Source organism: Pinus tabuliformis, chromosome 5_2, assembly GCF_031772625.1.
Source record: "Pinus tabuliformis cultivar Carrire ecotype Pingquan chromosome 5_2, CPIR1, whole genome shotgun sequence".
NCBI lineage: Eukaryota > Viridiplantae > Streptophyta > Pinopsida > Pinales > Pinaceae > Pinus > Pinus tabuliformis.
This window is the reverse complement of record NC_142306.1, coordinates 659,415,736-659,438,889: the sequence shown is the minus strand read 5'-3', so window position 1 is coordinate 659,438,889 and position 23,154 is coordinate 659,415,736. Positions and strand designations below refer to the sequence as shown.

Genomic DNA, 23,154 nt, shown 5'->3' with positions numbered 1-23,154 from the left:
GTTTTGCTTTCTTGAACTTGCTTTTCATTTGGTTTCCTTTTAGTGAGTGAAAGTGATTTATGTCTGTCTTAGAACTTGTTTTTAGTGTTTAGACGAAATGAATGGTAGCATCTCATATTCCATCTAGACATTGTAAGTGGCAAGATAAAATTTGATAAGCAAGCAACTTTCATTTTTTGGTTTTTAGAGTAGTTTTAAATCTTGCATCCACATATAGTTGTTGCATTAGGATAGATTTGCATCCCCTTTTTTAGGCATACATAGTTTTGTTAGCTTTTGTGACTGTGAAGTGGGAATTAACGAAAAGAAAAGAAAAAAATGTTTTATAAGAAGTACCTCTAAACCCTATAGAAATTGCTCTTCATCGAAAAACGAAAAAGTGCATGTGCATGTAGTTAAGTTTTTATTAATTTCTTTTGCGTCAAAAAACACCACTAGTTTCACTTCCATTACCTTGTGACTTAAAGAACAGCCTAATTTAAAATCAAGCACTAACTAAAATTCACTAGAACTTTTTGTTTTAGTTAGTTACACCAACAAGCTTAGGACTTTATGGCCTTGGATTAGGCAAGTGGAGAGTTAACTCTCCAAGGCGATATAAATGTCAAACGTAGGAGTCTGAATAACGAGAGAAAATCCAATAGCGTTAGGAAGACCAGGAAAGCTCCGGATCTGGGAGTTAAGCACGAGGGTCTGTGAAGACAGGGAAGAGAGATACCCCCTCTCCTACTTGTCCGAACTTACCTCACGATTGTTCCGCCTAGCTTCTGCGACGAGTTGGTATCCATAGTTACTACTCCTATGGATCTACACAGGTGGCTGTGGAGGGGAATCCCGTGGCACCTGAGGTTTACGTTGCATCACTCTCGATAGTACTACTGGAGGGTACCCTTGCGAAGCTGGGGGGCTTGCACCGGCGCAGGCTACTGTTAGGAGGTCAGCGTAACTTCCTCTGATACCTTCGCTGATAGGACTGGGCCCTCATCATCCTAGACTATCTTCGGAAGGCCCCTTAATTCACTTTCTCGTATTTTGGTGTCCGGTATTTATCACCTGGAGCGGAAATATTTGGAAGTTGTTTGACTGGCTGTATCTTTAGGGACTTTATAGTGTGTGCTCTGTGCTCTTAGTTGGCCTAGCTTTCAATTTTTTGAGTCTTTAGTTAGATCATAACAAAAAATTCAAAGTGGCTGACCGATCTCCTAGACGGTCTCGAAGACTTCGTGGTCTTTCGCCACCAAGTTTAGAGCCTTCTCCTAGAAGGCACAGAGGAAATACTACTGGTGGGTTCCGTCCCATGCCGGTTGATGCATCGGGGATTGATCCTCCTCCCGGGGGCATTAGTGGCCAAGCAAGGCCTGGCACTTCTGAACAAGAGAGGGACACTCCAGTCCTTTCTCGAGTTCTCTTTCAAGCGGAGAATAACATAGAGGTAGAAGAACTCTCAGAGTCGTTAGCGGCTTCGAATTCTCCCCTACCATCTATTCATCCAGACGTATTGCAATACGTTGGGACTCCGACGCATAGACCGTCAAGTCCAGGTTACACTACGCGCTTACCATCGATGACCACTACTGGAAGCATGGCTTCTACAAGTGCTATGACTATGCAAACCCCAACATCGGTGCAAGGGGGAGGAACCATTTCCATCTCCTCTGCTTCCTTGTTTAGATCTTTTACTAGCACATCTTTAGCTGGTTCTACCTCCATTCCGTCCACGAGTCGAAATGCCCAAACCAATGCTTTTGGTACTGGATTCTTCCCATTTGGCACCCACTCACAGGGTATTCCATCGAATCCGTTTAGTGTCGCTACGTCCATGATGGGCGGATCGGCTTCATTCCAGGGTTTTCCTTTTGGAAGTGGTCATATACTCCAACCTGACAGTAGGATCCATGCCTTTTTCTTCTATAGGACAAAGCAGTAATCCTTTCCAAGGTTGGACTAACCCTGGGGTTAGTAGCGTGGGAACTGGGAATCCGTTTATCGGCCAACAAGGGAATAGGCCATACTCCACGGTTAGTTTGTTTCAAAGTATTCCTCCCCTAGCTTCGGCTTGGAATCCGTATCAAGGGTTATCAACTCCTTACCATCCTTTAGGAGGAAACTTTGCTGGTTATGGAGGCTATACGATCGGAGTTGGTCAAACTCTGAATTTTGTTGGATCACAAGGCTTTCCTTTTGGTTCACCTGGTTCTACTGGTTACTTCGGGCAGCCTGGTGCCTCCCAAATTCCAGGACAATCTTTTCAGAACTTTGGGAGTTCTGCCCAGTCTGGATGGAATCCCCAAGGTCCTCCTAGGCTTCCCTTTCTGGCAACGTTGAACTTGCCAGATCTCACTAAGTTAATAAATGACCCAATCAAGTACAATCCAGCTTGGCCTCCGGTCCCAACCAAACTCCCTTCGGACATTCCAAAATTCGAAGGGAAGAGTGGTGAAGACCCAGGCGACCATGTAACCACATTCCATTTGTGGTGCTCATCTAACTCCCTTATCGATGACTCGATTAGGTTGAGACTCTTTCAGTGCACCTTGACTCGTAATGCGGCCAAATGGTATATAGAGTTTCCAGGGGGCAGCGTTACATCTTTCGCTGACTTAGCCAATATTTTCTTAAATCTTTTCCAGTTGCATGTCCGCTATGATGCCGGAACTGAACTTCTGGCCACCTTTCGTCAGGATAAGGCAACCCACATTTCTGACCATATTCAGGAATGGAGACGGAGAAAGAGGCTCACTAAAACCGAAATCCCTCCGGACTACCGTCTCGAGTGGTTTTTGAAGTCTTTACAACCCGAGATCTCCAAGGATGTCTCCATGTCTGGGGTCTATTCTGAGGAGCAAGCCATTTTTAGGGCCCAGCAATTAGAATTGATCTACTCACAGTCTGGGATCCTACAAAAATACTTGCCAGATGCTCTTGGATCTAAGGTTGACATAGCTAAGTTGAAGCCAGGCCTGCACGCGGATGGTATCATTAGGTCAGTAGACACAACTACAGTGAACTTGTTAAATCAATTGGAGCAGTTGTCCTTGCAAACTGCTTCTAACAACCAAGTCACATCGTCTAACCCCCGCGCTTCCCAAACTTCTTCAATTAATGCTGTCCAATCTGATAACCCCAAAGGAAATCAAAATTCCAATGGAAAAAAGAAAGGACGAGGTAAGAAAAAGAACTAGGATGGGAAGCCTGATGCAAATAAATCCGGCAACAACGTTGGTGGTGGTAGAAATGAGTTGAGAAAGAAAGTCAAGTTTCCATGCAAGTTGTGCAGTGGAGACCATCTAATTCATCTCTGCCCTAAGATTGAAGACGCTCAGCGCTTGTTAGGACAGCAAGGGACTTCTAGTTCTCAAGCTGTGTTAACCAACCCGTTTCCCCAAGGGCAACAACTTCTTGCTGGCGCGAGTTCAAACCCTGGAACCTCCGCAGGGGGCAACTAGGAAGGGGAAAAATCATCAAATGTTTTCATGATGGGTTCTAACGTCCATGTGGCTACTCGATCACGTGATTATGGTGAAGCCGAAACTTCCAAGGACAAGATTGTTCCCAGAAGTACTGACCTTCATATTGAGCGACCCCTTGTCGAGACTATACCATAGATACCGAAAGGTTCCGCTAAACGCGCGACAATTAATCCTAATGCTAGGGCTGCCCAGAATTACTCCATTGTGGAGGATCTGTCTCAGATTCCGTGCGCCATGTCCGCTTTAGAGGTTCTCCAGTCATGTCCGACTTAGAGAAGTGCTTTACTCTCCGCGATTGGATCAGTCGATCCAAGTAATTCTTTAGCTCTCACTTTTGATATGAATAATTTCAAAAAGAGACTTCCTCATCACATGGCTTTCCAGATAAAGTCTACCTACCAGAAAACGAATATTTTTCGGACGGTTGTAGATGAGGGAGCTTCCACGTGTGTCATGTCTATGTCATGTTGGAAGGCCATTGGATCACCGTCGGTCATTCCTTCACCCACCCTATTGACAGCATTTGATGGTCATTCTCATAGGCCATACGGGATTATCCCGACCTTTCCTATATGTGTTGGAGGAAAGGTCGTTAATATTGAAGTAGAGGTCATAGATGCTAACCTATACTATAATCTCCTATTAGGAAGGAATTGGGTATACGAAATGGACGCCATTGTTTCAACTCTGTTTCGTGTCATTTGCTTTCCTCATGAGGGGAAAATCGTTAAGGTTGATCAATTGGACTATTGTCCACTCGATCCTCAAACAAGCTCTGACTCTACTATTCCTTTAGTGGGTAACCCCTATCCACCTACTGAGAGTCTAGGAGTCGGGATGTACTCTTCATTGATGAGTACGTTTAATCTTCCCCCTCCTACAGCTGGGATAGATACAATTTCATCCTCCAGGGACGCTTTACGGAGAGAGTTTGTTCAAACTCATTATTCTCCAAAACATGGAACCTTAGCTTCATCTGTGACCACATCAGGTGACAACAAGGTGGGTGGAATAGAATCTCTTATATCTGCAATAGAGCTTAGATGTGAATCTATCGATAACTCTGTAGATAACCATTCTACTTCTTCCTCTGGGAAGGAGATAGATGGTGATGTGGCTCATTTTTGGACCCTTGATTCCACCTCTGCATCGGATTTCTCGGATATTGTTTTTCCATTGAACGAAGCGATATTCGAAGCAATGACGGTTGTAGATCGACCTTTGGAAGATTTACATCGTCGGCTACATTTTCATTCCCCTGTGCATGAAGTTGAATCTCAGTCCTCCAGTTCGACTAGCGATGTTTGTACGGTCCCTTTGGCTCCAACACATTCATTTGCCGAAGGAAGTATATTGATTGGTTCGATCATCGTACCTATAAACATCCCTAGGAGTAAGTTGGCGGAGCCCCCTGACGGGCTCTACCTAATGAAGTGCTTTGCTTAGCTTTGGCTAGGCAATGGCTTCTTTGTACTTTATGTATATTTGTACATATATCGTCGAGAGTTTTCTGATATCAGCACTTTTTGGTCTGCTGTGGCAGGTGTCGATGGATGATTTGGTCTCTTTTGGGTTCGCCGATGGTGCTAGTCGGCACACCCGGAATGTTGCTTCCGCAGCTTGGGTACTTTATTATCCAACTAGTCAATTGATGGCATCAAGAGGCGTATGTATCGGTCCTACTTCAAACAATATGGCTGAGTATACTTCTGTTATTAATTTATTATCCGAGGCAATCTCTCATGGGATCGACTCGTTGGTAGTATATCTTGATTCTCAATTGATAGTGTCTCAATTAAATAACATTTATCGGGTACGGGATCCATCCTTATATCGCCAGTATTTAAGGGTGAGGTTGTTGCAAAGATCATTTACTTATATTAATTATTTTCACATTCCAAGATCTCTGAATTGGTTAGCTGATTTTATCGCTAATCAAGCATTAGACTGGCATATCAATCATTCATCACAATAAAATCAAGCATCAAAAAGTCAAACTGTATATATATATATATATATATATATATATATATATATATATATAGATATCATAAAGTGTCTCGAGTGTACATATGTATGTCCAAAAATATACAAAATTGGGACTCAAATGCCCATAATCATGTCCGGCATATCTAATGCCTCGGCTCAGGATGAGCGTCTAAGTATGTAACTATAGCATTGGCCACACACCGAAAAGTGGGAACCCAGTCACGTGGCATGCCAACCACATGACGCTGCATATCCTCAGGAAGGTCCTCTATGACAGCCATTGGTACTCGACAGCTCAATCTCGCCAAGTGTCGCTGGACGTTGTTTAGAGTTCGTTCTGTATTAGCAGCCACCTCTTCGGCTCCTCAACCACGCCGTCCATGCCGCGGGAATCCATCTGGTCGTACTGGCCCAATGTCTGGAACATGATCATCATATTAGTCATTTGAATCTCATCAAAAAATATTTTTCAAAATGCATCATTATATTTGAAAAATCCAAAAAAATCATAAAATCAAAAAATCTTACCAATCTCGCCCCATGCTGCATTCGGTGGTAACGCTAGATCAGGATCTCCTCGAAAATCTAGCCCAGCATAGGGGTAGTCATCCACGGCGATGATCTATTGATCCCACCAGGTGAAGAAGTCATCATCGAAGGCAGTCCGTGGGACCTCCCCACCCCCCAGACATTTCATCATATCAGCCCACCGGCCCATGCGTGGATCGCGTGGGGTGCTGATGGAAACTGCTACCCTGGGGCAGAGTGCGGGAACCTTCTCGAAAAAGAAAGTACACAGGATATTCCCATATCCAAAGTTCTTGGTCTGTCCCCTCTTGATAGAAGTGAGCTGGCTCTTCATGTTGGCCAGAAGAGGAGTACACCAGTTGAACACAGTAGTGAGACAGTCAACTGCCACGCTCATGTTTAGCTGTGACGCCTGATGCAGAGAGGATGATCCGTTCACTTGAGCCATGGTGAACAGGATAATCCTAAGTGATAAACTCGCCACATGTGTGATGGAAATCTGGCTCCCAACCTTCTTAGGATGTCCCGAGCAGTATATCTGTACATAGTCCTCTATCGAGAGGCTACTCCGTGTCCTGCTCTGGGACTGTACTACCTCTCCCCTTCAGGAAAGGCCCGTGATAAAATAGATATCCTCCACTTCTACCCTGAGCGGCATCTGATCGATCATAAAGGCTTCCTCATCGACATCCCAATAATCAATGAGCATCTCAAGTAGACACGTGTTCGCTTTCATATTCAAAAGTTTGAAAAATTTAAGCAAACCGCATCCCCGTAGTGCATCTAATGCTTCTGGACTGTTCATAACTTCATTGTCTACTGCTGCGTGCTCTCTTTCACGCCACGTGATAGGCATCCTGAGAAAAAATCGATTTAAAACCGTTAGTTTTTGTTTAAAAATGATTCGCGGTGTATACGCGGGTCCCTGTGCACACAGTAGCATATAAGGCCCGTGTGTACGCGGGTTCAATATTACCAACCCGCGTATACGTCGCGGGGAAATTTTTGACAAAAGTTCAATGGTGAAACATCAATCAAAAATCTTAAAACCTGTCACAATCAATTGCAAGCTGAGTATAAGAGTTACCTGGAGGTTTTCAACGAATTTGAACGATTGAATCTGGCTGTGGGAAGTTTGCTCCTTTTGCTCCAAATCCTTTGCTCTCAAACTCAAATGGTAAAAATGGTGAGTCCAAAATGCTTTTTATAAGTCTTGAAAATGCAAATTTTTTTCAAAATTTTATTTTGTTTGGCCTCATGTGACTTTTAACTTGGGAGCTTGGAATGTCGAGATTGGTCTGTTTTTCAAGGCATTTTGGACGATTTTCAGTTTCGAGACGGTTCCATGACTGATGACCCATCATGGCAGGTATCGTTTTCTCACTGGCATATAGGTTAGGGACATCATTTTTCCGTTGCATTCTGCATACTAGCCTCCATTTTCCGATACATATGCCATAGGGTCGATCCCATCGTGTTATGGTTCATCAGCCATCTTCACTCGCCGATTCTTTAAATCATGACACGATGGTAGAGCCATCCTTTACATGGGCATCCTAGTTAGCACCTCACTGACATTTGTTGCCCATGCTGCTCCGATTTGAGTAGGCTCGGGAGTCCTTTGTAGTCCCGCCATGACTTATGCGTTGAAGACTCATTCCTCTTAGCTTCTTCGCTTCGTTTTGGCCTTATACCCTAGAGGCTCCTTTGTGTTGAGTTGTACTACTGCATTGCATGTTGACCACTTGCACCTTTTGGCCTAGAGCTGGCTTCACTTGGACTCGTGTTTAAGCCAACTTTTGACCATGACGTCTGCAAAATCAACCTTGCATACGTTTGACTTCTGCAGCTTGACACACCTTGACCCGTGGAAGGAACATACCTTTGAGTGTCATTGACCAGTTTTCACCTCCCTGCATTGAGCATAGGAACGTTCCTTTCCCAGGAACTAGATCATCTGTTTCACCGACACTCGTTCTTTCCACTATACCATAGCATTCTTTTATTCTTTTTCCAGCTTAACAGAAAAAGACAAAAAAAATTAAATATTCCAAAAAAGAGCGGGAACAGGACATTATTTCCATTTATTGTTGGCAGCTAGAGTCAGTCGTGTCACCCTTGAACAAAGCACTCAAAACAAAGTCTCCTCCGTGTGGGTGGGATTTAGTTTGACTTAGGTATGCCATAACCTTGTTATTGAGTGAGTTCTCCCCCGATTGGTTATCTCTTCCAATCATATGGAGGGTTCGTTTGTACCTCCTGCATGACAAACTTATACAGAGTCATCATATGCTGCCACATAGTCACATTGAGTCGTGCTTTTGTTCAAGGGAAGTTAGCCTGAGTCGGCCTCTCTGCGGTGTCTCTTGACTCATTCTTCAGTCGGCCATCCCTGATTTTCAGTGTCATGTCTATCATCACATCAGTTATATTGGTCCTTTACTCATGCCGGTTTGAGAAGGTCCACATTGACTTCTTGCTGGCGGGTCTTGTCCTTATCGACGACGACATCTTGCTCTGAGGACAGGCCTAGAGCCGCACCCTGGCCCTATTTTCATTATCGATAGGTCACCTTGTGCTCAGCATCGATCAGTATCATGGGTCTTTGACTGAGTGGTTTCCCTTGTGTTCGACGTCAGCTTACATTATCACACATTGGGATTCGTGCAGTACCTTGGTTTCCATTTGACCCTATTGGTGGATACCTTGCCTCTGTGTCATCTTTCATTATTGGTTGGTTTAGAGGGTTTCTGCCGTGCGCTAGCCACATCTTGTGTATGCCAGAAACATACTTCGGTTGGGTTACTACATCTTTTTCGTCCGATCCCTTCCACATTATTGGCCTACGGGTTACACTCGCGCTAGATTGATGAAGGATACCTTAATGCCTTCCTTCTAGCAGATCTTTCCTTATCGACTCTGACTTATTGCTCTGGTGCAAAGATCTAGAGTCCATTTGGCAGTACCTTGGGGTTTGCAGTCATTAGTGGCAGATCCTTCGCTATCGACAGTGGGAAACCATCATTGTCTCCTGATCGATAGATTCTTACAGGTGTTCGACTCCAGCTCATATATTCACACTTGTTAGATTGTACTGGGTACCTTGACTCTCATTATCATTATCAGTGAGTAGTCTCGCGTTTGTTAACGGTATACATCAATGACCGGTAATCAAACGATTTCTCACATGGTCGACTTTAGATCATTTATTCTCATGGTGTAGAAATGTACCACGGCAGTCGGTGAAGACCTCAGGTTGTATCAGCATTCATTGGTTCACTTGATAGTTGCTCCTGTTGCTGCTAGTTGATACCACTCCACTTTATATGTTGCAGTCAGTCATGGCGACATTCTATATGCTGGCACCTGAGGTTGCAGTGTAGTACCATCCTATTCCATCATGTTCAGTTGGTACCATTTGGGATCAGTCTTTGATATCAGTGATCCGTCGCATCTTTCAGCATCATTGACAGTCTTATATGTGATATTCAGACATGAACTTGTTCATCATGATCATATGACCCATTATGTATCTTTCAGTCCTTTATACTTGTATGCTTAGTGGATCCGCTTGTACTTGATATGCGGGCATGCTTTACTTTTCTGAGCATGGGTATGCCTGCCTCAGACAGTGTTTCTTTCTGATCTCCTTTCGTGGCTTGGCAGGCTGAATTCTAGTGAAGTCCTCCTCGGTTTTTGACAGACTTCCTTTCCATGTACTTGCATAATACATTTCAGCCATCATGTACCCCTTCTGACCTCATATATTAGGGGGCATCTGTTATAGCTCCAAATCTCACTCTTCTGGTTTGTGATGCTGTACTCATGGCCTAGGGCAACCCCTCCTTCTAGACCTAGTCCTAAAATTTAAAAAATAGTGTTTTATCCCTTATACGCGATATTTCCCTGAGTTAAACGCGTGTATACGCGGGTCTGTGTATATCCAACCCACATGTATGTATTAAAACACTTAAAAAAATATAAAACTCCTTATTTTCGGGCGGAGATCGTGGGTTTTACCTGCTGATCACCTGTTAGTGCCTGTGGCCCAACTGTTTCCAACCAACTCCTAACTAAAAAACTACTTTGGGAGTGGTATAAAAAGACCTCAAAGGGAAGGCCTAAGGGAGGAGAGAAGAGAGAGAAAGGTTGTTATGCTGAGATTTTTCCATTGACCAGATCTGAAGTCCCTTGTGCCTTCTGCACTTCCCCCATTTTGTACAGGAAACCTTTGTTTCCTTGTGTGTTGATGTTCATCCACCATTTATGACATCATGGAGAGAGTCATGGAAGGAGTTTGTTAGAGGCTTGAGGCTGGAACGGATCCGGAAGGAAGCTTTGCTTGGAGCCTGCTGAAGGTGACTCAGGTGAAAATATTCCTTTTTATGTACTTTATTTGTCTATAATAAAAGAAACACATGTCTTGGTTCCCGAAATGAATCTTCTTTATGTTAATGATATTCATGTTTAGAATTCATATGTAAATGGTTGTTTGGATTTCATAACTAACTACCTTTCTTTATAACATGAAGATGGTTTCTTTATAAGTTTTTGTCCATGTACTGCTGTGTTCTTTGAATTGGTTGTTTTGCAGGACAAAAGAGAAGAAGGGAACTCCAAGAAGGGTTTGGACCCTAAGGGCCTTCTCAGACGTAGGACCAAAGGTACGTACCCTTATCATAGAATTTTCTTATAATAGCATAATGGCTGTGTGAATGCATGTTTCTTTGAATAGATAACTTTCAGTCTGCTAGGGTTTCAACCCAAAAAGCCCTAGGGGAACATTTCCCTCTATTAGGGTTGATCACTAAGTGTGGTTGAAGTTCCACTTCCACAACTTGACCTCCACTAGTTCTTCGGACAGTTAGAACTAGTTAAACTGACAATAACTCAAATTAACTGAAATAGATTGCTACAAATTAGAAATCAATCATGATTAACTGAACTCAAGATTCCCCAACTTGAATTAACTGAGTTAACTTAGTGACAACTGCCATGTCACCTCAGTTAACTACCTCCAAGATTTTTGCTGAAATAGAAATTTGAATTTTCTCTAGTTTAACCAAGGAAAAGTCAAACTGAGATTTTCTTGTTGCATTTTCAACACTCCCTCTCAGCAAGAAAGGGATTATCAACCACCCCTATCCTGCACCTGTGGAACTCGAACTTCCCTCTTGTAAAGGCCTTCGTCAAAATATCAACATCTTGTTCCTCTATCAGAATGTACTCCAACAACATAATATGCCCTTGCACACAATCCTGTAGATGGTGATACCAAATATGAATATGCTTGGATAGATCATGAAAAATAATATTTTCAAAGAGTTTGATGCAACTCTGATTATCACGACAAATCACAGTTGGATCCATCATCTCACCAACCAATCCAACAAGTATCTTTCTCATCCAAATCACCTCACATGCTCCTTGACTGGAAGCGATGTATTTTAATTCTGTCGAGATGAATACCACAAATATTTTCTTCTTGTTGTACCAAGAAACCGTTGGAGACCCAACGCTGAAAATTCCACATGATGTACTCCTCTGATATGATGGACCCCCTTCCCAATCTACATCGGTGAAGCCACACATATTCACTCCCTCTATCTGTCTATACCAAAGTCCAAACTGGGTAGCGCCGCTGAGGTAGTGTAGAACATGCTTCACTTCCCTTCAAAACATTTGGTTGTCCTAACCATAACTTGACTCAGCTGGTTCACTGTAAAGCACATATCTAGTCATGTGTTCACAATATACATGAGTGAACCCATCAATTGCTGGTAAATAGTCACATCCACTTCCTCACCTAAAGTGGCATCCTCCTTCCTCCATTTTGTCGCTAGAGGAGTCTTCATGGGTTTGCACATGTCCATGTGGAAGCTCTAAAGTATCTCATTTCCATACTTTCCCTGAGAGACAAACAGTTCCCCATTACCTTGCCATACTTCCAATCCGAGGAAGTAGTGCATGAGGCCCATGTCTATTATCTCAAACTCTCTTGCAAGTTCCTCCTTGCAATATCTTATCAGCTACTCATCACCAGTCAAAATCAAGTCATAAAAATATAAAAAAATTATAAAAAATTTAACTTCCACCAAAATATGATAGAGGCTTGCATCCACTTCACTTTTTGTGAAGCCCAAACTGGTGAGATAGTTATCAATCCTAGTGTACCAAGCACATGGTGCTTGCTTGAGACCATACAATGCTCGCTTGAGTATGCATACATGATAATCTCGATCAAAAGTCGCGAAGCCTTCTGGTTTCTTTATATACACCTCCTCCTCAATAACTCCATTGAGGAATGATGTTTTCACATCCATCTGGTGGATCTTCCACCCTATCTATGCAATCAAAGGAAGTATTGATATGATGGATGAGTACCTTACTACAGGAGCAAGGGTTTCTCAGTTTCCCTGGTTATCTTCCTTCCTTCTCTGGATGGTTTTTCTTGAGTGGTTATCTCCATTCTCTACTCCTGAACTTGTGGCTACTCCACAACATCTTGAGGCTCCTCCTTTGGATCTAAAATCTTTTGCTCTGGTGGGATTTGAAGCTCCCTCTCAACAGAGCTCTGCATGTCTTTGTCTTCATCAAATTTTACATCCATTCGCATGACTGTCATTCTCATGGATGAAAAATAGACACGGTAGTTGTGGGGAGTTTTTGTGTAACCCACAAATACTCCCAACTCTCTTGTCGGCTCTCGCTTCTTCCTTGATTCTTTGGAGATATGGAAATAAACAAAGGCTCCAAAAATATTGAAGTGTGACAAATGTGGGCTCCTCCCCAAGAAATCCTCTTCTATGTGATCATGCCAAGAATCCGATGAGGACTCTTGTTCTACAAGTAGACTGTTGTGTTGCATACTTCCTCCCACAAGTGCAGAGGTAGCCTTTGGTCGTGCAACATCACCCGTGTTTCTCCCACAATGTTATAGTTCTTCCTGTCAGCCACCCCATCCTACTCTAGGATGTCGGGTGATGTCAATTCTCATCGAATGCCTTCTTTTTCACAAAAAATTGTAAACTCATTTGGCATGTAATCTCCTCCATTATCGCTGCAGAGAGCCTTCACCTTCTTCTTTGTTTATTTCTCAACCAATGCTTTGAATTCTAAGAACTTGGAGAAATTATCATCTTTTTTCCTCATGAAGAAGATCCAGCACTTTTGCAAGAAGTCATCAATAAAGATGACAAATTACTTGTGCCTATCAGTGGAGGCTATCAATAAATGTCCACAAACATAATAGTGGATTCTTTCAAGGACTGCATGTGCTCTGTTGTCCCAATCATGGAAAGTGGATTTTTTGTACTTCCCCAAGGTAGACCCTTTGCATGTGTAATGTTGCTCTAGTGCTCCTTTGGGGAGGCCTGTGGTTATCTGTTGCATGATATTCAAAGTGCCATGATCCAAATGTCTAAGTATTTTGTGCTAAAGTTCACCGACATCGTGGCTTTGCAACTTCTCTGCCTTTGTGCTCAATGCAAGACAATCCTCCATATCTATCTTGTATAGGTTCTTCACATGAACCCCGATCTTCCTCACCTACCCCATGGCTATGTGTCTTAGGAATGTCTTTCCTTTGCTGAAGATCACATCATAACCACGATCTTCTGAAATTGCAATGGAGACACTATTCTTCTTTAGACCTGAAATGAACATCACATCCTTGTGTCTAAGACGGGAACCTAACTACATATGAAAGGTGACTGTACCAATCCTGGTTGCAATGTACGTTTTATCATCTCCCATCTTGATGTGCATATAGAGTTCTTTCTCCTCCAAATCATTGAAAAAATATGTATTCCCCATCATATGGAATGAGGCACCGTTGTTCAGGTACCACACTCTTCCCATCATTGTGTTGGCCATGTGTGCAATGAGAGTAAATTCAAGCTCAAACTGTGAAGACAAATCTTCACCCACTACTCCTCCTTAGGTCTTCTTGCTCATCTTCTTGTGTGGACACTTTGTGACATAATGCTTGAATTCATGACAGTGAAAGAACTTCATTCTAGACAAGTATTTCTTGTTGCCCCCTTAACTATATTCTTCTTTGGATTCAAATTTCTTCCCTTTCTCTTACTTTTCCTTTCTATCCGAGGCACAATTCTCCTCATCCTCGCCCTTCGATGAAGTCCCATCTCTGGTATTCCACCTTATTTCCTCTTGTACCAGGTTGGACCATGAGTGCTCCCAACTTAGGAGTTTCTCCCTACCATCTACCGAATCTTTATAACTATGCCAACTCTTTGGAAGGCCCAAAAGGGCTAGAGCTACCAAGTCTTCTTCAAGGACATTAACACCGACCTCGCAAAGTTCATCACGACACTGTATAAACTTGCTCAGATACTACAAAATTGTGTCATTCTTTTGCATCTTTATACTTCAAAGCTTATCCTTGTGTGTAAACTTACTATGGTCATTGTTATTCTTGAAAGATTTTGCTAGTGCTTTCCACATCATGAACGAAGTCTCTTTTCTGTGAAGATTCGAGACAATATGATCCCATACTCCCTCCAATATGATTCTTGTCGCCTTGGTCACATCTTTCTTCCACTAAGAAAGATTCCAGACATCATATGCTTGGGGTTTCTCTACATTTGTCTTGATGTATCCTAGTAGCCCATAGTCATCAAATATTGCCTCCATGTGATCCTTCCATGCAACAAAGTTTTAGGTGCCTTCCAAGGCATACTCGAGTCCGAGTCTATTGAATGCCATCTTCTCAATCCTGAAGAAAACCCACAACAATGATCTTCAAATTCGAACCTCTTGCAATGACAGCTTCAAAATATCTACTCTATGTTGATTCCATCTCTGATACCATGTAGAAATTAGTGTGTATGTTTGAAACTGCTCATGAAATTTACGAAATCACAAGACTCAAAGCTACTCTACTGATCTATGGAAGTTAATTCACCATATAGAACATAAATCATAGACATGAAAAATGGAACATCACACATGCACATAGATTTATCTAGGGGAAAGAAACTGTTCAAAACCCCTTACTATCTATATTGCATTAATCAGAGAATAGATATGGAATACATATGTTTACTGAAGCTTGAGCACACCCTACAAGTGCATAGTCTATCTCTGTTCTTTCCTTGCGTTGTTCCTTTGGAAATTGGCCCCTATTATTTAGGAATTTCCCATTATTAAATTTCACAATTCCCTTAGTTACTTCCTCTGACTACATGTACCACCTGTACACATGGGAATATGCTGCAACTGATAATACACTACCTTGCAATCTCCATCTCAACTGGGTAGCTCGAATTCTCTGCATGCAACAATTATTTTGGCCTGGTTGATCAATTAGTTGGTTGATCACTGAGTGTGGTTGAAGTTCCACTTCCACAACACATCCACTAGGACTAACAATTAGAACTAATTAATTTGGCAATACCTCAAATTTACTAAAAATAGATTGCTACAAATTAGCAATCAATCATATGGAACTGAACTCAAGCTTCCCCAACTCGAATTAACTGAGTTAACTAAGTGACAAGTGCCATGTCACCTCAATTAAATACCTCCAAGATTTTATATTTATGTCACCAACTACCTCCAAGACTTTTGATGAGATATAAATTCGAATTTTCTCTAGTTTAACCAAGACAAAGTGAAATTGAGATTTTATTGCTGCATTTTCAACAAAAACAAAAAACAAAATTTCTTTTTTAAAAAAGATCGTTGCAATAATAGTTAATATTAACTTATCAATTGCAAAATAGATGAATGAGTTTAAAAAAATAAAAAAATTATTGATTAATATAAAAAGTGTCATGTAATATATTTCATCCATCATTCCTTACCACTCCATTGATCATCCCTTTCCACTTCCGAAGGTTAATTCAATTAATAAAAATAAATATTTTTCTTTTTTATATTTAATTTTAATTATTACCCTTGGAAGCGCTCTACCGCTTAATATGTGATTAGATTTTTAAAAATATATAATTAAATGTTTTAAAATCATTAAAAACTGTATTTACATTTATAAATATATTTACAACAATTTGATGTAAAATTGATAATTCAATGGGATGGTTTGGCTCAGCTGCTCTACGCGTGGACCTCAGACATGAACCATGTCTCTGCGCGTGGCCCATTGCCATGTCCTATGTCCTTGCATGTGGCCTCTTCCAATAGTATGTTGTGATGCGAGTTTCCATGCTTTCACAGGTGAGAAGTATCATGTCTCATTAATGAATACTTAGTGTTGTTTTTTAATGTTCATGATCCCTACCTGTTTTTGGGTTATTGGTTTGGTTTGGCTTGTCTTTTTTCAATCCTGCTCAGAGTTTGCTCTGCTTTCTCCTCGTATCGCAAACCCTTCCCATGATCCAATTGTGTTTTCATCTTCCTCGCGTCTCGAACTTCCGACATGGGTCTAGCCTGCATGTAAGTCTCCTTTCTAGTTTAAATCTATCTTTTTTCGCTTCTTGGAGGTTTTTCTCCTCATCTCAGTAAGGTGGAAGGATCTTTCCCTCCTGCTTAAGATCACAGCTCGGAGGGTTAGCGTCTTGAATTCCTGACAAGCGAAAGGATATTCTATCTCCATTTATCATTTTGTATTTGTTGATGGTCAGGGTTCCCATAGACATGCCTTTTCTCTTCTGAGTTTAGATATCTTCTCAATAGTTTTGATCTAGGACCATCCTCTCCAAAAGCCTCTTAGGGAGTCTCGTCGATAGCACTGTTTATTGGTCATGCCGCAAGGTTGGAGTTTTGATGGTTCAGGCTTTCTTTTCACATTGAGGGCAATGTGCAGAGCACTAAGGTATGTACTCTGATACCCTGTCCCAGTTTTGCTCATAATTTCTACTGTTATCGTTATCTTGTTACATAAACACTCGGGAGGGGCTAGGTTTGAGCTTTCCTTACTCATTTTTTTAGCACTATCCATGTAAAAGGAAATGTTTTTTGAACACCTGGAACATTTCTTACAGAGCTCATTACTATTTATAAAGGAGGTGTTTTCCTTGAATTTTCCGTGCTTTATTTTTTCAAAGTTTTGCATAATATCCCGTCCCTGCAAGGATTTTCGATGTAGATTAGGAAATTGCTAGTGCATATGTTATGGTTGTATCTGTTGTTGTCCTAACCTTTCCTGAACTCTATGTTTAAACGATATGGATGTCATGGTTATAATTTTCTGTTAGTGTGTTTTGTTTTCCCTGATAATTATAAGCCATTGGCTATACATGGTAACAAGGATAGTCCATTGGATTCTGGCTTTTTGTTTCGGCTCCATAGGTTGATGGACAGTGTGGTTTTTCCAGTGCCATTTTCCATTCTCCGATCCTCTGTTCTGAGAATCCATGGAAAGGAATGTGCTGGAAGCGTGTTGGATGTACAACTGACATGTATATAATAACTTTTCTAGCCATCGATTTTCTAATGACTTGAAATATCTCCCATTTCGTTATCTACATTATCCTCATTATTAATTTTTTGAATGACATATAGTCAATCAGTAAGTACTTATCTGAAGACTTTATATTACTTATAAGTTTCTCCCTTTAGGTGAATCTAAACTATATATGCCATTCTATTATCATCTAACCTTTCTGTATTTCATCATCTATTCTGTATCTATCCTCTCCCACATTTAAATTCTTCCTAGCTTTCTGCAGCAATTGTGTATTGCCTTTTTCGAATTTTGCCATATAGTTCTGAGCTAACGCTATAAGTTTTCTCCTTGTAGTACACATGGAGATCCTCTCTGACGTGTCCACCTCATCAACCTTAGTGCGGGCCACTATCGGGGCTGAACAAGCTTATGGTGGTGGATCTATCCATAAAGAGTGGCAATCCGAGGTGGTGAATACAATTATTCCTCCTGTTAATATGTCGGCTTGTGAGAAAGAAGGTGGCGGGGATGATTTCCTGCAACGAAGAAAGAAACAACAACCTATGAAGACCATTCCACCACCCTCTGCATGCAACCTCGATAGCACTTTCCTTGCTAATAAAATCACAAGCCTACATAAGAGAGCTCTGGTAGGATGGTGGTATTTTCCAGATATGGGGGAGTCACAGATGCGATTGTGGCTTGGTAAACGATGGAACCATTTGCTGGGATATATACCAACTATAGTGAGATTAATGAAAGATTGGTACAACTTTCATTTCTTAGATGAGAAAGATCTGAGGAAAATACAACATCATAGAGGTTGTGGCCAATACACGAGTGTTTACATTCCCTTCATTACAAAAGGCTTGATGAGGCCATTCTACAATTAGATTTGAAGAAAGCTTATGATAGCCTAGATTGGGGATTTCTCATATGAATTCTTTGTAAGATTGGTTTAAAACATGAATGCATTGAATGGATTATGGCCTGTGTGGAGAATGTTAATTTTGCTATCCTTATAAATGGCCTCCCCACAATTTTTTTTTGCAGCTGTCACGGGTCTTCGACAGGGTTGTTCTCTTTCTCCTCTTCTATTCATCCTTGCAATGGATTTGCTGAGTCTACATATCAATGAGGCGGTCAAAGAAAGTAAATATAGACCTATCAGGATATGTCGTGGTTCCTATATCTCCCATAGCCTTTTTGTTGATGATATTATGATTTTTGGCATGATATGTAGACTTTCTTGGCAATGTATACATGGTATACTTAGAAATTTCCAAAAAGCTTCAGGTATCTATATAAATGAACTAAACTCTTCCTTCTTCTTTGATGTTGTAGATAGGGGAACATTGGACTTTCTGTCGGCCTTGTTTAATATTGGAACTAAGTCTTTAAAGGAGGGCTTTCAATATCTGGGATTTCATCTCAGACCTGCAGGTTACAAAATCGTTGATTGGATGTGGTTGTCAGACAGGTTTTATAAAAGAATTGAAGGTTGGGATTTCAAATGCCTTTCCATAGCAGGCAGCGTGATTCTTGCCCAATCTGTTCTGGCCCAGATTACTGTATATTGGGCCCACCTATTCTATTTCCCCTCTGGTATCATTGCTATTTTGAATAGGCTCATGGCAAATTTTATATGGGGAGGAGGAAAACATAAGAGCAAATATCATCTGACCAAACTTTCAAAAATATCTCTCCCAAAGATACTGGGAGGCCGGGGTATCATGAACATTAGGAACTTTGGCAAGGCCCTCCTTTGTAAATCTTTGTGGAAGTGCTTTAATGCGGACAATAATTTGGTCTACCACTATCAGAAAGAAATACATGAAGAATAAAGACCTTACATTCTGGTATAGAGAAGGCACAATTGGAAAACTACAGGGATTAGCTATTTGGAACAAATTTCGTAGAATTGAATCCTTCTTCCTCAAGAATTTATTCTGGAATGTTCAAAATGGGAAAGATGTGTTTATAGGTTATGATCATATCACTGTCCTGGGAGAGGATTTTAAAATTCCACAATCTATAATTTTGGCTCTGCACAAATCTGGAATCTTTTTCTGGAATCAACTTATTGAAGATTGGCAGGGGGGCATTCTTATATGGAAGAATTGTCTTACTTTAGGTCTCAGTGGAATACATGCACAACAGTGGGCCAGTATTATGACAACAATCAGGGGTTCTGGAATATGTAATTCTGATGGAAAGGATCATCTTACATGGAGAGGTGTTATGAGATGGGACTTATTAAAAGTCAAAGAAATCTATCTAGTTCTGTCAAGGTCCATTCCGCTCCCATTTCAACACATTTTTCCCACATCATTATGGAATAATGGGGTGCCTAACAGAATCATACATTTTTCCTGGTTGGTATTTCATAACAAAATCCTCACTTGGGAGAATCTCCAAAAAAGAAATTGGTCAGGTCCTAGTATCTGTCTCCTTTGTAAAAATGCCGAAGAAAGTTGTAATCATATTTTTCTCACATGCAGATATACTTATCAGTGGTGGAAGGAAATTGCAGCATTCTTTGGTTTCCGTCTGGTAGATCATTCAGATGTCCAAGAGGCTATAGGCTGGTGGAGCTCGCAGAAAGTCTCTCTCAGATCAATCCCTCTTCTGCTTTTCTGGACAATTTGGAAGAAAAGGAATAATGCCATATTTCGTGATGGGAAAGATATTAATATGCCTTTGCTAGTACAAATCACTTCGATGTATTTTTCCCTTCCTAAAAAATTGTCTTCTGGCAAATTAAATATTCCAAGGAACCATACAATGCGGTTGATGGGTTTCCCAAGGGCATTTTTTGATGGAGCTGCTCAAAGAGGCATGTGTGCGTGTGGTGTTTACATCCTGATGGCCGAAGATCTACAATACTCCATATTTTGGCATGGTGGTCGTGGTACAAACAATAAAGCCGAGGCAATGGCTTTAGTGGGCCTTTTACAGTTCTGCTCTTTCCTGAATATTCAATTGTTGCAGATATATGGGGACTCAAAAAATATAATAGGTTTGGCTACAGGGAAGATAATAAACAAGAATCCCTTTCTTACAGGATGGATTAACAGGATAAAAATGCTATTGAACAGTAATCCGTCTTTCACAATCAGCCATGTGGACAGGTCTCTGAATTCTCAGGCGGACATTTTGTCAAAGAAAGGCCTTGCAATAGACCCTGGCATATGGAAAATGGAGGTACAAAATCAAGACTCAATTTACCTGATAGAAGATTTCACCCTTCCAGGTACCTAGATTTCTACTAGCTCCTACTTTCTATAGGCATGTTGTCTCCCCCCTGACTCATATGAGTGATGGGTTTGGTATATGTATGTGTGTTTTTTTGGGCTCCTCACTATCTGTCTATTTTTCTGATATATACCATGATCCAGTGAATTGAGTCTTTCTATGCCTATATGATAGCCTTGTTGGCCTTTAACTTTTTCCTATCTTATAGCAAAATTTTCCAGCTACAGATCAAGTTATCTGCTCTTTACAGTTCCTCCTCATATGTAAATATCTTTTATATTAATACAAATCATGCTTTTTTCGTTAATAAAATAAAATAAAATAAAATAAATTGATGTAAAATATATTTTGAAGAGTTGTTGATGGTTGTGTGGGAGATAATGCGATATATTTTGATTCCAATTTAAGTTAGTCTTTCTCATATAACAATGATGGTATAATCTCACGGTTAATTTTTTAGTTTAATAAGCAATAATATATATAAAATATTTATAATTTTTATTAACATAATTGTATTAAAATTTTTAAATATGATATTAGAATATGCTATGCAGTTTATTATATAAGATATATAGATACGTTGTAATGTGTTATCTTTAAATATTTGACTGGATTAAATTATATTAAAAATTTAAAATAAAATAAAATAATATATATAGATAGATAGATATATAAAATGGGTTTTCAATCTAATTATATTAAAAAAATAAAAATAAAAATTAATTTAACTGTTACAATATTATTATTAAAATTACAATGACGACTCGTAATTTGTATTTGTATATGATCGTGACGCTACTCATTCGAACCTACTTCTCTACGAAGGTGACCCTACTCACCCTATAATCCTACTTCTTCATGAAGGTGATGGCTACTGATCCCACTCTTTCTTCGAACCTCTGTACGCGCCTTACTAATACGAATTTTAATAGGACAACGAGAAAAATGCGTCGTGCTGTTTTCAATTAAAATAAAATGCATACAGGAAAGTAATGACCAGTACAATTATACCATTTAAATCTGAACAGGTCCGTATTTGTGTTTATGTTTATCCTTAGCCTAGTCTAACCAGGCGGAGGAGTTGCCTAGAAAGGTATAGAAATTTTGGTTATATTTAAAGGAAATTTGTTAAGGATTTTTGTAAATCTAATTATAGTTGTTAAATTTCAAAATTTTAGGTGTAGTAGTCGTTTTTTGATGGTGCTGAATCTATTTCCACATGTTGCTGAATCTATAGTTCTATTTCCACCATCAAACACACGATTCAAACACTGATTCTACACGATTTTTTGAAATGTTTTACCCAGATTCCAACCACTTTTAATCATCCGACCAATTCCCAGCCCCTTTATCCTCCTTTTCGTTGAAAAGCGAGCCATGGCATGCCTCTTTTTTCATTAAGATTTTTAATTTATGAATATATGCCGACACAGAAGACTAAGATCTATTAGCATTATCGAATAGGCTTTCGTTCTCTGGGGCCTTTAAAACGTTAGATGGATTCATTGCCTACGGCTAGCAATGGCTTTTATACTGACAAGACTCCGTAATTCTATTGAGGTGATTTTACATGTGATGGCCATGTAGAGTAGCATCTTTGTTAAAGAAAATTCTAAACATATATTATGATCCCTAATTAGAGTAGCATCTTTGTTAAGAAAATTCTGAACATATATTCTTGGCGAGTAGAAAAAGTGGCAGGAATCTATGATTTCTAATGTCCAGCTTTAATATAATTTTAAAAACGTGAGCAGTGATTCTCTGCCACAGTGCAGAGCGTTGCTTTATCTTTGCCTTAATCCAGAACACTATCAAAATACAAACACAAACTCCAAATTTAAAGGCAAGAGTTACGTTTTAATTGGAAGGATTATCTTCATTTTGGTTTTTCAGTTGTTATAAGTAAAACAAATTATCCTTTTTATATAAAAATGAAAAATAATTTAAAAGGTTATATCTATCTCCCAAATTACCAGTATTATTGTGCCCATTTTTATATACAATCTAAAATTTGAATGAATACGAGAGATGGCATTATTTCAGCAATATTACAGTTTATACAGGAATGAAAACAATTTAATAGAATCATTTACTTACACTTTGTATACAAAAATCATAGGGTAGAAATTCCAGTGGACCATTTATTTGTAGTCTCTATATAAATTATATGGAGGGAATTTAGCCATTTGATTTATTTAGAAGGAATTTAGCCATTTACTTTTTCATCTTCTTAACATTATTCCTCACATGAAATGAATTTGTTTTATAATGAAATTAATCTTCTTTCTTATCATAGAGTAATTGGTCCAATCATTCCAACAATTGCAATGAATTTAACCAAATATAGTATCATTTTATGGATATCACTACAATGTCCAATTACAAAAAAACAACTATTCAAAACCTCCAACTACACAATTTTAGAAAAATGAAATATAATTCACGAAAGTCTTTTTTCATAAAAATTATCAGTCTAATAATTGACACGTGCATTTTGATATATAGCACGATGTGCAAAAGAACATAACATGACTTTTTCTCAAC

The 23,154-nt window shown here is 39.9% G+C and overlaps 1 pseudogene; it reads left to right on the top strand.

Annotated features, from left to right (window-relative positions):
• The window catches only part of LOC149160802 (uncharacterized), a 42,775-nt pseudogene extending 22,159 nt beyond the window's left edge, over positions 1-20,616 (top strand).
• Positions 20,617-23,154: the final 2,538 nt, after the last annotated feature.